Genomic DNA, 18455 nt, shown 5'->3' with positions numbered 1-18455 from the left:
CTATTAGCTGCCTTTTCCTAATAACTGGGGTTTCCTTCCACAGATGGATATCATCAGTCTGAAAGGATACCATGACATCATTTGGAAGGAAGGTCCCAATGAAAGGACTGTTTCCCTTCACTCCAGCGTGTGATCTCCTTCCCTGAGACTTTCATCCTTCTCCTGTCAGACTGGGGGTAGGACCACTCTGAGTGTCTCTCCCTTAGCTCCTCCAATTAAGCCACTCTTCTCTCAAGAGGCCATACTCTGTGTTTGGGAACCAGGAGTGGCTTGCAGCAAATTCACACACACATGCCACCTGCCCACCTATCATACATGCTGTTTTCAATGCAATAAACTGGATAGCCCTCACTCTGTTGCTGGACTTCTGCCTGCATTATTTTTACTTTTGCTGTTTTTGTTGTTGTTGTTGTTTTGTGCATGTTTTTTTTCCCCATGAGGGGTGGTTATTGGCTTAATTTTAGAGAATGTCAATTAAGTTTATTTGGCTCTCCCGCTCCCTCACAAAACTCTCCTGTTTGCTGCTTCCATTCACTGGTTCCTCTGGTTGCTTAGGAGCTGACTTTTTAAACTCCTGTTCTCCCTGAGTTAGCCCTGGTCCCTCATCAAGTGATCCTAAAGGGATTAGAGATCAAAGAAAGGCAGGCTAGAGCCTTGTTAGGAAGCTCTCAGCCTTGCCTAGCAGGCCGCTATACACAGCACACAGCCAGCCCCACTTCCCCCTCAACCAGACCACGCTATAAACTTAAATCAAGCAAGTACAAAAATAAAGACAGATGACCAACTCACCCCAAAAGTCACATAGTCACTTCTCCCCTGGAGAACTCTCTCACAAAACTCACCTGTTTGCTGCTTCTGTTCACTAGTTCCCTCAATGGGATGATGTTAAAAACATGAGAACCCTCTGACTGTTCTGCATCTGTGCTCTGGATATGTTACTTCAAGCTCCAGAGCTGTCGGTCTTGCTTCTTTCCTTCACAAGCACTAAAAGGAAAAGAAAATGTGATTTCCTTAAGACATGTACAGTACAAGGTTGTTAATATTCTACAGTGGTTGGCAATGTAATAAGTCTGCTGACAAAAGAGTTTGGTTTGGAGGAATCTGCAGCGTCAGTGAAATGGAAACTCAGGGCTCAGTGAAACAGTAAGATATTAAAGTATGCAAACAGAAAAAGACAATTTAAATTGAATAACTCAAATTATCTTTAAATAAAAAAAAAAGGAAATACTGTCAGGTTGAAGGTAAAATAAGGGTCCCCCCCCACCCCCGAGAATAGTTTTAAAGTTTCAATGACAGCATTTGGTTTTAGAAAATATTTCAATTCATCAAAACTAAAGTGCATAGCAGTAAGAGTTGGCAAAACCCTGTTAAATTAGTTGATCTATCTCCTGGCCTGTAACTCTTCATTTTCTTGTGCTCTGTACAATCTAGTTTAATTGTCCCATCAGTTGCTAGGGTAATTCATTCCACAGTAAAGCTCATTGTCAGGAAGTTTCTAATGACAATCGGTCTAATAATCCATGTCATCATTTCAAATAATCATTTTTAATTGCTCTGTTTGTCAAGATTTTTTCATACTGAAATGTTCAATGGGGTTTTTGTTTGATTTTAATGTTTGTGCAAAATCCATTGTCATTAATGAGATATCCAAACACGAAAGGTATACTTTTCCTGTATGTTCAGATCAAAACTTTTGCATTCACATTGCTTAGAAATGTCCTGCTTTCTAGATCTATTTGACACTTACAAAGCAAACTGTGTTTGAAAAACATTGGCTTAGAACTTTTTAAATGATCTGTGTTTAAATCAGATTTTTTGTGGAGGCACATTTAAATTTCTTTCCAGTCTTTAATTAATGCATTCCAGATGCTGTCACACCAAAGCTTTATAGCACCGCTTTGTTAGTGTCTCTTGTCTGCATGTGCAAGGTAGAATGTTACAAAAGAGCCTGCCATGTAGACTGTTTCTTAAGGTCAAATACAGTTTTAGTCCCTAAGCTCTCTTTTGCCTTGGCAACTCAAATTTCCACTGGCCTTTTTGCTCTTATTCATATTTAATTTTCTTTTCACTATTAGTCTTTCTTGTCTTTCAGTATTACTGCTTCTGAAGTTTCTCCCTCCCAATGATGATGTGTGTTTCAAACTATTTTTACCTCGATGTCTTACTTTTCATTGATTCCAGGCGTAGAGTGACCATATTTCCCAGAGGGAAAATGGGACACTGCTTGGGGCTAGCCTGAGCTCTCTCCCCATGCTAGTGGTTGCTGATCCCCGGAGCCCTCCCTTACCACCCCAGCACAGGGCTGACATCACCACTCACTCCCGCCACACGTTCCTCCGCACCCCATTTTTTTGACAAAAGTGGGCAGTTGTCCCATTTGTTTTTGCCAATTTGATCAGTTGGCAAAAGCAAACAGGACAAATGCCCATTTTTGACAAAAAAGTTAGGATGCTCGGACAGGGCTTAAAAAAGGGACTTTCCTGGCAAAAGCAGGGCATGTGGTCACTCTATCCAGGTGAAGTCTCCAACAGTGAAAGACTCATGCATTTATATACTACAGTATGACACCTAGGATCTGTATCTCCTTTCACACTGGTATAAGTCAGGAGAAATTACATTGATATCAGTTGTGTCACTCTCAGAAAAGTGAGAGCCTCGGCTCCTAATTCTTTATTTCACTCAAATTTGCCTGTACACAGACCAAGTTAGTTGAAGACAAAACTTTGGTAAAGAGAGCCTATGGGATGTATTTTTTTAACTGCAAATATCACTTTTTATTTTAGATGTTTATAGTTCATAAAACTGTGGTTTTAGAATTTTGTTTCAAATATTTTCCCAATGAAATAAATCAATATATCGTTCCATACTTTGTAATTAGTGACATTCTTTTGTGGATTCTGTTCATTCTATTCTTTTTTCATATACAGGATTTTATTGATTTTATTTTCATTCTTGGATGAATTAATGGATTTCTTCAAAACTACTGTGTGCTTACTACATTTGGGGGCAAGTAATATGCTATTTCTGTTCTATGTTCATATAAAAACATTAATGCTGGTAATTTAAGGTAAATGCAACTTGAACTACTAACTTGTAGTGGCAATAGTATTCTACTGAAGAAGTTGTCTCAGGAAGAGACACTAGTTTCTGGATGGGAGTGTGGGCTAGTGGTTTTAGAAAGCCTTGCTAAACACAGATTTTTACATTCATTCGGAAGGGCATTGTGGCTAAGAGATGCCATGTTAGAGATATGGATTCTACTCCCCAACTATGTCAGAAGCGACCTTTTGGAACTTCTCAATTGACTTCTTTGTAAAATTATTCTTTCCTTCATTCTATGACATCTTGATCAATAGTAGGGGCTATGAACATCAGAAACTTAGCACCAGATAGTGAAACAATCAAGACTAAAACTCATGGTCTTATGCTGGCTTCCAACCTTGTGTATCTTTCTTCAGGTCAAAGGAGGATGGCATCTGCTGTTGCTGCATTCTGCCTGGATACCTTTGGGAATATGCTCAATACAGTTGACATGTAAAAGGATCTGGGAGACTGATACATGCTCAGTGCAGATGGATGTTTTAAAACTTTATCATCAAGGTTCTAAGAAAGTTTGGTTCTGCAAATTACCTTTTTTTTTTGAGACTTATAACAAATCTTCTGTTTCTCTAACCAAAACAGAAACTGATTTGATTTTTCAGACAGCTTTTTGTTTATGGTAAAAATTTGTGGTTTGGTAAAAATGATTTAGAAAAAAAAAGTGAAACAACTTGTTTCAGAACTTCCAGTGAAGAAAAATCACTCTTCAGTCAGCACTACTTGTAATTCTGCCAAAACAAGGTGGATTTTCATGGAACCTACATAAGGTACTCCGCCAGATATCTGCCCCAAAGTGATCACAATGCTAAAACTCTTCAAAGCAACAGAAGACATTTTTGACATTGACAAAACTACCTACTTTCGCTTCAGCTATTTTCAAAAAATGGGATTAACTCTTTCATCTGAAGCTTTTCATGCATAAAAAAGTTTAGCCTGGACAGCTACCTGGCATGAAGAGGTATAGCCTGAGTTGTTAAATTTGGGAAGAGTTATAAACAGCTGAAAATGGGTTTATAATGGAAAGACTTTGGCTACTTTAACTTCAAGGGTTCCTAACAGCTCTGCTAAATTATTCTTCCTTTTCATCAAGTATACTATTAACATATCTTTTTATAAGACTCGAGAATTGAAAATAGGAGGGGAAAAAACTATTAAAGAAAAAAATTGACAAATAAATCCTAAACAAGTCGTCATATGTTTGATTTCCCCTTACAAGTAGAGGGTACAATGTGCTGCACACCAGTTGGGAATATTGTTGGTAGTATTGCCACTGCCCTTCAGTTGCAGAGTCAGATTTAAACTCTGGCCCGGCTTCCATAACATTCATACTGATAGAAACCGCACTGGACCTGTGCTGAGTCATTGCTCTTGCCCTACTTCCTTCTTGATTGATTGTATCCAAATTGTGGGCAGTGCCAGCCAGTCCCTGAAGGAGCTATTGGTGCCAGCAGCTTGCAGCCAGAATCCAGGTATTGAATTTGACCCCAGAAGTAGAGGTACTCAATATTTTGTTATCTGTTTCCATCCTTATTGCTCCTATACCTGCTTCTTTCATACTTGATGGGGCATTGCCAGACTTAGTTCCTTTAGGCTAGATCTTAAAGACTGAGAAGAAAGTTATACTGGCACCTTGATAAGTGAGTTGTTTTTCTTTTTGTCTACAAGGAGGTTTCCTTTAACTGGCTTTGAGTCATCATACCTCCTATGTCTCTTCTTCCACTCCTTTCCCTGTGATACATATTTTAATTTTATTGGATCTTTTCCAAAACTTTAAGAAGTTAAATAGATGCATAACCCTGGGCACCATATTCCACTCCATTGCTTCCTTATTATCATACTAATTGATTACTTGTTGGATGTATAACTGAAGCAAACAATGAGAATAGTTTGTCTCCATATTTCATATATGAGACACTAATTAAGAAAGTTAGGGCAATAAAACATTTTCTACCATATGAATATCAGGTTTTTAAAGCAATAATTAAAGTACTGGCCTTTTTTACCCTTATGGAGACTGAAATTCATCTTTTAATCTACAGAACAGGTAAAGCACATGCAGGTTCTCACCCAATTAATGTGTTTCTATCATCTTAAGGATGAAATGCCATTCTGGGTGATATGGTAGGTCATTTTCCCTGTCCATTCAGTCCTTGGCCTCTCTGCAGAGGCAGCATCAGGAGTGACAAATAATTCATTAATACAGTTGTGATAGTGGCTTCTTTGAAACATACACATGATCACTACAAAAGCTCTGATATCAGCTCACTTTATAGATGTCACTGAGCAATCAGCAAACAATGACAATTTTTGGTCACACTTAGTCCAGCTAGACTGCATTAGAATCCAAGTTTTTCTTCACTAAGGCAATTTAAATACAATATATTGGCAAAGTGTTTGTCGCATCTGCCTCTAGTGACTGTTCCATGAGAGAATAATAGCCTATTGCTCTTACCATGTGAGGGAGTTTATGCCTTTAGCTCAAAAAACAGAGGTCTGTAATATAGTACTGTGATTCCAGACCCAAACCCTGCTGACAGTCCATATCAGATCAATTGTTAAATAAATTTTTACTAGCCCACCAAGTTATCCAGTGACCTATAAAAATGGAATTTGAAATTGACTTTCATGTTCAAAAGAGCTACAACCAAGGATGTCAACAGCAAGACAACCCCACTACCACCCCATTACATATATAGTCAAAGGTGTTTTTTGTTGTAGTTTGAAAATGAGTTTTATTTTAAACATTTAATTAGTTGAACTATTGCAAATATTAAATACTTTCACATTGATGAATGCACTTTAAAGAACATGAAGCTAAGAAAACAAAGTATTTCACTGATGCTACAACATGTAAATTATTGACAAGACAGGATGGGTAACAGTACATTTATAGCACATGACATTAAAATGAAAGCTGTCAATAGCTAAATTGGTCTGTCTTCTCTGGCTACTTATCTACATCTTGTGGATTTCATTTTTTTAGAATCTATTCTGTTGCATGCAAATGACAGCAAAAGATTTGCTACATTTTCTCTTCATATTTAATATTTAAGTCTCATTCTTTCATGAAAAAATGTTGTTCCTGGGACTTGACGTATATTTTAAAGCCTTTCTCATTTTGAGCAGACCCTGTGCCAGTACACACATTTCAGACTGGCTGTTTTGAGACTGATACAGTCATATGTTCAAGCTATAACTTTATACGCTATTGGAAAACAGGATGTTAAATTGTCTAAGTTGGGTTTATTTGTGAAATTTGGGCTTTGCATAAAGAAACAATAAGTAATTATAGCATTGTTGGACATTCAAGTAGTATCTGCTCTGGGTAAGGATTAACTTCAACTTTTCCTTGTTCCCTTCCTCTTCTGGCCATGCCTTAGCACCTCCTTAACATATTGATTTACTTATTTGTATACTGACAATTGGCAAATCTACTTCCCCATATCTAACTTTTCTTTCTCTGCTCCTGTATTTTGGGACTGTTGCCAATCTCCTCATATCCTGGGGATTGCCTGCCATCAATTCAGGTTTAGTAAAGCTAAACTTAATCTCATTTTAACTGCAAGACTCACTTTGCTGCCATTTATTTTTCTACATTGCTGTTGATAGCACTTCATCCTCTCTCTCACCCAGACTTGCAGTCTCAGGGTCAGCTTTACCTGGTTGCTTGGATCTTCTTCATGGGCATCCAAATTTTAGATATGGAGCTCCAGGTAAAAAGAGCATAGATATCTTAGCTTCTGACACAACCTGTCTGCCCCAAGATTTGATACAATAATCATTCTATCCCCACTTACTGTAATTTCTGTAGCTATTCTGAGACCCATCACTCCTGCAGAAATCATGCTGCCAAAATAATCTTGGCTACAGATCACTTTCAAGACATTGACAAACTCTACCTGCATCCAGTGTCTGACATTATTTCCCCATCTACCTACCTGCTCCACTAACAATGCCATTGATCTTTTCTACTCCCTTCTCTGTATCTCTTTCTCATGCCACTCCTTCTGTACAAAAATCCTCCCACTCTCATCTTGCCAAAACAACCTTCATGATTTATAAAATATAAAACAAAGTTTCAAGGTCATCCCTTCTCAGGGATTCTCGATTTAAGTGTATTTGAATCTATTATTTGGACACACAATGCTTTCAATTGTTGTCCTGTGTACTGCTAAATATAAATATCTATTTATTACTATTGCATAATATCCCAACTCTATGCCAAAATTTTCTAACAACTCATTCCCCACAGTTTTTCACAAGTCTGGTTACACATCTCAAGTTACTGAAGGGAAAAATCTCAATGGTAAAGTTATACTGCCAAATATTTTGTTGATTAAAAAGCCATCATAACCAAACATATCTATTTTTTGTGACTGTCAAATAGGAGGGCATTAAAATGCTTTAATTTCTATATGGTAGGATGGAATTTTTAGTTGTCATCCTTTTATGCATGTCCTTGTAAATAATACATCTCGGATTCAAAACATTTTCAGTTGTGAGTAGTCTAAAAACTAGCTTACATTTTAAGGAAGTCTCTTGTATTGCTGTTTCTGCATAGTTCCCTGAAAGCTAAAGGGAAATGACTGTTCACTATCAATAAAGACGTCACAAGTATTGTAGGATTCTGCCTACTATGGTGAGAAATAAATTGATTTTTAGGTTCTTCTGAGCTAACACCTTGTTCAGTTTGCTTTTCAGAGGTTTTAAAATTGAGATAGGTTTGCTGTTCCATTTTATCTGATTAGTCAATTTTCGCAGCCTTGGCCTTAGTCAACAATTTCTCTGTTAAATTCTTCCATAGCCGTGGTAATAAAAATGCAGTTCTACAAAGGCAAAGCCATATCCCTCAGCTCATGGTGGTGGCTGTGTTTTTAAATACTGCTCCTGGTTTTAGAAAGACAAAGTAGGTAAGGTAATATCTTGTATTGGACCAACTTTGTTGGTGGGAGAGACAAGCTTTCAAGCCACACAGAACTCTTCTGTCCTTCACCACTATCATAATCACATATGTTTTTGCACTAGATATGCGTTGTGAGCTATCAAGATCTGATGAACATTAGTATCCTATTGATTTATATGTATTACCATTGTATGTGAAGTTATGAAGTTTGGCTATCTGTTATTTAAATGTTGTGAGTCTGGGAGATGCCCACAGCTAGCCCTTCAGTGGCAACAAAGGAGCAACTAACACCACCCCCCCAGATATATTTACATCAGGACTAGCCACCCATATATTGATGGTCTATTAAGAAGAATCTACTCTCACAGTGAACCCCTCCTGAAGACTCCCAAGAGACCATGCACACGAAGGGGCTGTCTAACCCCCCATGACACAACAGGGATCTTTACTGAACCTGGAAGAGTATAAAACAAGGGGCAATGACATCACCACTTTACTCCCTCTCCTCCTCCATCTACTCTGAAAACAAGAATGTTTGGAAGAAAAGGACTTTGAACTGGAGAGACTGGTCCTAGGCTGAGCAGGGAATTCAGCCTGTATTAAGAACTGTGAACTGCTTACCATGCCTCATGGAGTGAGGAAAAACCTGTTTGATTCAACTGTTGCTTAGTCTGAAAGTTTAGGATTTAGAATGCATGTTTACTTCTTATTTCCTATGTTACCATCTCTGACCTTTTTGTCTACCATTTATAATCACTTAAATTTAACCATATAAAGATTTTATTTTAACATTGTATCTATTTTTACCAGTGAGTTTGTCTAAAGTGCTTGGGGAATCTGCTCAGATTACAAAGGTCGGGGCATGTCCCCTACCTTTTGAAGGAGTAGCAAGTTAAAGGAATGCATCAATCCCACAGACCAGGTTATACTGTGGGGGGTATCACACTCACCCACCTTTTCTCTCTAATAAGGTGGGAAAAGCATGGGAACAACTACACTGAATGCTTCTGGTTTTGTCCTTTTGGTGCAGGAATTGTATCTACATCCAAATATTTTAGGTTCATCTTTCAATATGATAATTGTGGCACTTTTGGTGTCCAGACAAAAGAAGCCATCAAAGCAAACATTGCAAAATTGCTCATATCCAGTGGATCATGCATTGTAACAAAGAAGTAAATGTTAAATGAAGAATATAAAACTGCCAGTATGAATAGAGCTGTGTGAAACATGGTGTTGTTTCTTCATAGGGTTTTATGGCAATATTTTCTTTACTTGTGAGCAAATTCCAGTTTTGTGTTGAGTTTTGTGCTCAAACATTAAAACAAACTCAGTTAAAACTGTTGAGTTTTATGTAGTTTCATGTCAAAGCCACTGCATGATTCTTGATGGAGAGCCTGTTTTATTTCAGAAACACTATCATCTACTGAATGACTACAGTTATGGGCAGGATCAGGCACAATTATAGTTATTCCACTGATTTGCTTGCACTGATCACTAACTTGATATTGCCTTGAGCAAGCCATTTTCCCATTCTATCACAGGGCTTTGTCTACACAGTCCATTAGACCTCACCAGAGGGATATAAATTTTAGTTTGCACTAGTGTGTCATGCTCTAAATGGCCTGGGTGGACCCTATTGGCATACACTAGAAGTTCCCTAGTATGCATTAACTTAGTACTGTTTGAAACAGGATTATATTAGCATGCACTAGAGAACTTTTAGTGTATGCCATTAGGGTCCACACATATCAGTTAGTGAATGACATGCTAGTACAGATTGAAGTTTACACTAGTCTGGTGCAGGCTAAAATACCCTGCAAACTCTTTGCAAAGTGATGTAAGAAAATTAGGCACCTCACAGAGATGTTGAGAGGACTAGGACACCTGACAATGTCCAGTGAAGCCAATGGAAAGATTACTGTTGACTTCAATGAGTTTTGATCTGGTTCTAAATAATTAATGTTTATGCAGGGTTTTGAGCAAGTAAACATTTTAGAACTGCATTATTAAAATCATCCATTTTTCTAGCTTGCTGAAAAAGTTTGTGAAGCATGATTCAAGTAGTGGTCTCAGTACCAGCCACTTGAATATAGAACAGTGATTCTCAACTTGCAGCCTGCAGGCCACTTGTGGCCAAATCAGCACAAAGCTGCAGCCCATGTGACATCCTCAGGGCCATACAAGTAGTGTTGGTGCAGCCCACAATGTTAAATAGGCTGAGAACTACTGCTACAGAAACTGAATCACACATGGTTATATCTGTAACTTTAATGGGATCAGCTTCCACGCATGATACTAGCCTGAATAAAAGACTTGCAATGATGTTCTCAAGGTATTTCCCCCCCTAGTTTGAACTTTAGCGTCCAAAAGTGGGGACCTGCATAAACACTTCTAAGCTTAATTGCTAGCTTAGATCTGATAGCTCTGCCACCAGCCAAAATATAGTGTTTGGCACACTTTCTGTTCCCCTAAAACCTTCCATGGGGAACCCAATACCCAAACTTCTTGGGTCTTAAAACAAAGAGAAATAAACCATTCCCCTTTCTTTCCCCCTCCCAGACTTTCCCTTCCCTGGGCTACCCTGAGAGGCTCCACTGATCCAAACTCCTTGGATCTTAAAACAGAGAGGAATTAACCTTCCTTTCCCCTTTCTTTCCCCCCACCAATCCCTGGTGAGTTCAGACCCAGTCCCCTTGGGTCTTAAACAAGGGGGAAAAATCAATCAGGTTCTTAAAAAAAGAAAGCTTTAATTAAAGAAAGAAAAAGTAAAAAATTAGGATGGAAAATGTTTAGAGGGTAGTCAGATTTATATAGCCTAGAGGGATTCCCTCCTCCCTAGCCTGATATTCCAAGTTACAGCAAACAGAGGTAAAACTCCTTCCAGCAAAATACACATTTACAAGTTAAGAAAACAAACATAAGACTAATCTGCCTTTTCTAGATAGTACTTACTATTTTGAACATGAGAGACTGTTTCAGAAAGATTGGAGAAACCTGGGTTGCACGTCTGGTCCCTCTTAGCCCCAAGAGCAAACAACGAACAAAACAAACAGCACAAACAAAGACTTCCCTCCACCAAGATTTGAAAGTATCTTGTCCCCGGTTTGGTCCTCTGGTCAGGTGTCAGCCAGGTTTACTGAGCTTCTTAACCCTTTACAGGTAAGAGAGATATTAACCCTTAACTATCTGTTTATGACAGATGTACATTCAAAGAGCAAGCCAATGTTCCAAAAGCAAGTTACTAGCATGATTTACTTTTGTATTATGGATTCCATGAAAATCAGCTACTATGTTAAGTTAGTAGTACATATTATAAGATTCAGTAATTCACATCCAGAATAATGAGAGGATAGCTGAAGTCACCAGAATGATCAGTGTAAATAGGCTGTGCCAAGACTGTATGTGAAAATTAATTATGGCAATCAATCAATTAGTAATGGACAAGTACTTTTAGATAGGTAACAACTTTTCATTAAAAAGGAAAGATAATTGTAGTACAAATGTCAAAAACAAAACTTTGAATTACAAAGCATGCAGCTATGAACTCCTGATCTTTCACACTTCCCATTGCCATAAGTGGAACTAATACAGCTAAATAAGAACTGTTCATTCACAATGTCAGGTTTGCAGGATCAAGCACAAAAGACTGTCATGCCTTCTAGATGGTAGTGCTCAGACTCTCTAGCAACATAGAATCGGATTTTAATTTATAAAATGTAAAAGCTTCTTTGATTAGTGGCTGATTACTTATAGACATTTAAAGTTTTGTCTGTTTGATTAATCACCATTTCTCAATGTTGTGTCCAGAATGATGTTACTTTTTTAAGCAAACGTTTTTCCAGAAAAAAAATGCTTTGGGAAGTTTAACACAGTCCTTGCATTTCATTTTCTAAACATCCAATATTGACATCTGATTAATTTCTTATGTAAGTCTCATTTGTGGCTACAAGTGAGCTCATAGATGTACATGAATACTCTTTCCTTAACATTCACTTGTAACTCCTTCAAAATACAAGTGCAATCATGTGAGCTTTTACACTATAGTGGGACACTAGTCAAGTATTATGCTCCAATACATCTGTTAGTCTATAAGGTGCCACAGGACTCTTTGTTGCTTTTTAGTCAAGTATTGAATACCCTTATATCTCTATAGAACCAAAGCGGTTCTGCATGTGTCTTAATAAATTAGCTAAGCATGCTTTTGAATAAAACTATTAATTTACACACATTCAATCCATTATGAAATGCTTTTCTAAAGTTGCAAGTGCAATGTTTCCTTCTTATTAATATTTCAGTTAAGAATGTGGAAAGTAGTCAGCTTCCAGAGGCCATTGCCAGCACTGTACTGTCTGTATATCATCTGTCATAAGGCAAGCAGTGGTGTGATGCTTGTAGTACTGAAGAGGTTCTACAGACAAGCTGGGATACCACAAACAGCAAGAAACATTCAAGGACACAATTAGAGGGGAAGTAATCTGTCACCTGGGAAAAGCTTCTAGCCTCAACATTTTGCAGTATCCACAGTAATTGCTACATGCAAACAAAAGCAAATTGAACAGCTAGAAAAAAATCCATTCCAAAGCAAGGTGAACATTCCAAGTTAACAATTTGTTAACATTTCAAGGTGGGACGGCTAGGTCAAGAGATTCCATATGCAGGAATGGCCTTAAGGACAATCACAGCAAGCAATTACTTGTGGTCCTGCTCTTCTGTGTCTCCCCTATACCATGCAACTCATAGGCTGACCATATCTCCCTGGCAGACAGCACAGCTGGGAAGTAAGTACAGTATTATAAATAAACATGCCTTCCCCCATATATAAAGATTAGCCACAATAACTTTACTCTTTATATAATGAAGATATCCTTTGTACATCAGAAGATTCCCTTGTATTGAGAGCTGGGTGCCTCAGCTGCCTGCTAAAGGAAGTTTCAAGTGTCCTTTACTCCACTGGAGCAACGTAGAGGACACTTCAATGGGAGAGGATCAATCTCTATGGAGAACTTCTCATTAACTTCAATGGTGCAAGATCAAGTCCTTGAGACTTCATCCAAAATTCAGTGAGGACAATGGAAACATCAGGCCTATAGTGAGAGTTGAGGATATGGTCCACTGTCTTTTCTTTTGGGTGCTGCTATTCCCCAGCTATGTAAGCATTGATTTTAATTTTTAAAATTAGATTCTGCTCTCAGGTTTTTAAAGAGATGTACATTCTGCTGTGCTCAGTGTTGCAACACCTAAATCTCATTTTCAAAAGGGATTTAGGTACTTGGGAGCCTAAATCCTTTTTTGCAAATAAGCCCAGCAACACCTAAAGTCCTTTAAAAATCTGGGGTTGAGTGATTTAGGAGCATAAGTCCCATTGACAGCTGTCACTTCCAAATGCATTGACCCCTCAAGCAGGGAAGATATTTTGTGACTCAATCCACCATTTACATATTTGGATGTTTCCAAGTCATTTGTCATGTTGAATGATTACCTATGGAGTAGAACTGCACTGCTATTTTCTCCATGGAGAAAATACTTCTGGAATGAATGACTCACACGTGCAAACTGTCACACTGGATGGCATATGGTATCTTCAGGTATTGTTTGCTTTATTGAATAGAGCTGATACTAGGACTTATTAGAATGAGTTGTCAATAGTGATACAATCACAAATTATACCTATTCGTTTAAGAGGTATTGATTAAATGCTTTTTAAGTGTAACCCCAAATGCTTAACAAGGTCATAACATTTTATAAAGATTCAGCCCTTGAACAATCTTTTAAATACAGGGCAAACTTTTCCAACACATTTTTTCTGCATGAAAATTTTAAACTGCAAGTGTTAATATCTGGATACCAAATTGTTTATTATGCCTTAAAATATGTATGTTTTAATTTCAAGGCTCATTACATTAGGCAAGGGAATGCAACTAGCCTTGTAGAATCTCTCCGCTTTAGGCTGCAGAAGACATTTTAAAAGAAGCAATAAATCTCTGGAGATCATACCAAAACCCACACAAATGATTTGAAATGGAATTTGTGAAAGGTCATTGAGCCTGAAAATGATGCACTGAAAGTCTATTATCAAAACTTTGTAATGATGGCCACTTAACCTTTTCATATACTAATAGGAAGTTCATAAAGTCCTCCCTTAGAATGACTCTTAAAGCTAAACTAATTCTTATGCTTTCTTACATTTTCTGTCCAGGAATTTGAACATGCAAATATGTACAGAATTTGCACAGTTTTACTTCTTTTAAATTTTCCATATATCAATTCCAATAGGGCTAAACAAAAAAATATGCCAAGAACCATTTCCCTGCCAGAGGGATGGTTTCCTGAATAGCTATTCAGGGATTCAATGGGAGTTTTTCTCACTTCTTTTCCCCATGATGTTGAATATCATGAGGGCAGACCACTTAAATACCGACAATTCTTTTCTGTCCTATCTTAAAGGTTTACTAGATCATAATCATCAAAGTAAACACACACCAGTCTTGCACTGCATATCCAGCTTTGGGAGGCTTAAAGCATTGCAAATTTTCATAAAGAACACCTAAATAAGTGACTTGTGCTTACAATTCCAAATTTGCTGAAAGTTAGTCATCTAAGTAAAGTACCTGACTTTGAGCAGGTCTGGGCTGCTGTTGATACAATGGGAGCTGCAGGAGCTCAGTACCTCTCAGAGTCAGGCTAATTATTCATGTGCCAAAATGTGCGTTGAGACTTGTAACTTTAAGCAAGCAACTATTGACTCTAGATACTGCATAGGTAACTAAAAAAGTTGTTCTCCTTCTCATATTCTGCTTGCATGAGATGTAATTATTGAACTGAAACTTAAAAAGACAGCTAAGTTAGCTCCAAATACCTAATTGTCATAGCTCTTCTCCAAGTAACTTTGGCTGAAAAGAGTTGTACTGTCATACAAAAGTGTTTCACTGAAAAAAAGTATTCTACTAAACTAAACAAGCTTTTAAGATACTTTGCTAAGGTCCATGCTATTTTAGCTGAGCTTCAGAAGGGAAAAAAACCCGCTATCAGCAGAAGCAAGATCTATTAACAGGATTAACTCCACTTTCTATTAAGCCAGAATTTAGCAGACCAGAAGGAAGTGTAAGATTACCATTTGGATCAAAGGGTTTGTGAAAGATAATATTAGAAACTTAATAATGGAAAGAAGTGTAAAAAATATTTCGTTCAACCTTTGTCCTTTCTGAAATGTATGGTTCTGACCTGGGTAGCCTAATGTAAGCCATTAGGAGATTTCAGCATTACCTGTCCATACCAAAAAGGAAGATAAGAATATCTGTTAGTCCCTTGTTAAAAGTCTGAATTCTGTGGGCTTGGTGTCACAGAATTTTTAAATACATTTTTTTTCTTCTGTGAAACTGGCTTTAAAGTTAGAATTAAAATGTGTTTATTGGTTTCAACAGAGTCTTTAATGGACCCATGCTTTTCATTCTCTACCTTATACAGATGGGACTGTCTCTGCCTATATCTCTAACCATCAGCACTCACAATTTCCCAAGATTACATCGTATGAAGAAAACTGTCTCCAGTGTCAAGCCTCTACATTTCCCCCTTGATGGAGTTCGCACTGGCAGTGAGAGGGATAGTTTTACAGAATTCTGAGATACTTCCACAAGACTACCTGAATGCCATTTTGGGCATTGCTCTGAAAATTTCCCCAAAGTTCCAGTTTTGAAGATCTCTGAGGGAAACAATGCGATACTGGTAGGTGCTTCAGGGAAACCCAGAATCCACTAATCAAAAACAGCAGACAGGGAGAGCATCATTAGATGTGCCATATTGTTTGTTTCAAAAGCTTAGTTGCCTTGGGGATGTGTTGCACTAGTGCCAAGACAACTGGTGCAACCGTGCAATCTGTGTCCCTAAAAAGATGCACTTGCCTTTTTTAAATACCACCATACTTGGGGAGGGGGGAGGAAGAAATCTATTGGACCTTCCTTTAAAGGCAGTCAGGAAACATCTTCACATGAGGGCTTTAGGACTTCTTTCTACTATGGGCAGAAGAGTCTTTGGAGATAGCTCTACTCCAGGAGTTGGAAACCTTTCAGAAGTGGTGTGCCGAGTCTTCATTTATTCACTCTAATTTAACATTTCACAAAAGTGAAAGGTCATGCATTTAGGGATTAATAACAAGAATTTTTGTTATAAATTGGGGACGCATCAGTTAGAAGTAACAGAGGAGGAGAAGGACCTCGGAGTATTGGCAACTCATAGTCATTCTGTGATCAGCCAATGTGATATGTCCATTAAAAAAGCTAATGCTGTCTTGGGGTGCCTCAGGCAAGGTATTTCCAGTAAAGATAAGGAGGTGTTAGTATCATTATACAAGGCACTAGTGAGGCCTCATCTGGAATATTGTGTGCAGTTCTGGTCTCCCACGTTTAAGAAGGATGAATTCAAACTGGAACAGGTACAGAGAAAGGCTACTAGGATGATCCGAGGAATGGAAAACCTGTCTTATGAAAGGAGACTCAAAGAGCTTGGCTTGTTTAGCCTAACCAAAAGAAGGCTGAGGGGAGTTATGATTGCTCTTTACAAATATATCAGAGGGATAAATACCAGGGAGAGAGAGGAATTATTTAAGTTTAGTACCAATGTGGACACAAGCACAAATGAATATAAACTGGACACTAGGAAGTTTAGACTTGAAATTAGATGAAGATTTCTAACCATCAGAGGAGTGAAGTTCTGGAATAGCCTTCCATGGGGAGTAGTGGGGGCAAAAGACACATATCTGGCTTCAAGACTAAGCTTGATAAGTTTATGGAAGGGATGGTATGATGGGATAGCCTAACTTTGGCAATTAATTGATCTTTGATTATTAGCAGTTAAATATGCCCAATTGTCTGTGATGGGATGTCAGATGGGTGGGATCTGAGTTTCTACAGAGAATTCTTTCCTGGGTGCTGGCTGGTGAGTCTTGCCCACATGCTCAGGGTTTAACTGATCGCCATATTTGGGGTCGGGAAGGAATTTTTGTCCAGGGCAGATTGACAGAGGTCCTGGAGGTTTTTCACCTTCCTCTGCAGTGTGGAGCACGGGTCACTTGCTGGAAGATTCTGTGCACCTTGAGGTCTTTAAACCATGATTTGAGAACTTCAATAACTCAGACACAGGTTAGGGATTTGTTACAGGAGTGGGTGGGTGAGATTCTGTGGCCTGCATTGTGCAGGAGGTCAGACTAGATGATCATAATGGTCCCTTCTGACCTTGAAGTCTGAGTCTGAGAACCCCTTTGCTAGTGTGTTTTAATCTCACATGAAGAACACTATCTGGCCTGAACCAGCTGTGATTAAATGATCATCACTGTAGAGAAGATAAAAGAAGGAAATTGCATTTGCCACACAGCATGAATGTACTTGAATGTGCAATATTTTTAATGGTGTTGGGGCACTAGAGTCAAGACTACTCAGTGCTCTTAACCTATCAAGGAAGATATTAAACTCTTTGCCAGTCACTAAATGTGACTATCACAGTCAGATGTCTTACCTCACTGCAGTCAGTGCTTCTGGTTTTTCTGTATAAAGAAATACACTGGGGGTCTTCTTCAGCAACTACAATAGAAAGTGCAATTAGGACAATTAGTGTTGTAGAGGATATGTTCCCAAAGGATTTGCAACCAACCAGAATAATCAACCTAAAAATGAAACAACCTGAAAATCTGAAAGCTTTGATTGCAATTCATAGAGAGAAAATCTAATGATACAGTAAACTGTTGGTTTTTGAGGAATTTCTGTAATGCCCGCTGGATAGTTCCCTAGATGCTTGTTTTAATGCCCATGAGAGATTTTAGGCATGGAGACTTCTTAGATAGGCTAGACACCAACACAGCAGACAGGGTCCTAGCTGGGTTACTGCTTGGATGATAGACACGTATTGAACATTTTTATTTTTTAATTTATTTTATTTTTTAAAGAATGTTCACAACTAAGGAAGTCTCAAAGTGGAGGATTTATGCTGGGATGCCAGACAGTTTGTATTTATTGGTTCCCTCTGGATACTAGTTTCATTCCTTGTTTCAGTTAATTAATTAAATGATTGTTCAGTGTTAAAGCTGAACAAGGATTCTGTGTGAATTTTCTCATTTAATGTTGTAATTTTTTTAACTAAGATTATTGTCTGTTACAATTTTGGATGCATGGTTTAAAATCTGCTTGTTCTTTTGTTACGAAAACACGTTTTTTCAAATTTTCCCTCTGAGTAGGAGAGCATTATTCTAAATTTAGTTAGGACTAACTTTATCAAGGCCAATATTTTAAGAAAATCAAATTTAATATTAAAGCTCCCATTAATTTAAGTGGGAGCATAGTTAGTTAGTTAGAACCCATTATTCCTCTGGTGTTTAGGGCAGTGACAAAGCTCCTCCACTCCTATCTGTTTCTGGTAAGTCTTTCAATGGTTCCTGTCAAGGTTCCTTCCCCACTCTGAACTTTAA

The sequence above is a fragment of the Chelonoidis abingdonii genome, chromosome 6, assembly GCF_003597395.2.
Source record: "Chelonoidis abingdonii isolate Lonesome George chromosome 6, CheloAbing_2.0, whole genome shotgun sequence".
NCBI classification, from domain to species: Eukaryota; Metazoa; Chordata; order Testudines; family Testudinidae; genus Chelonoidis; species Chelonoidis abingdonii.
Note: the sequence above shows the minus strand (reverse complement) of the source record.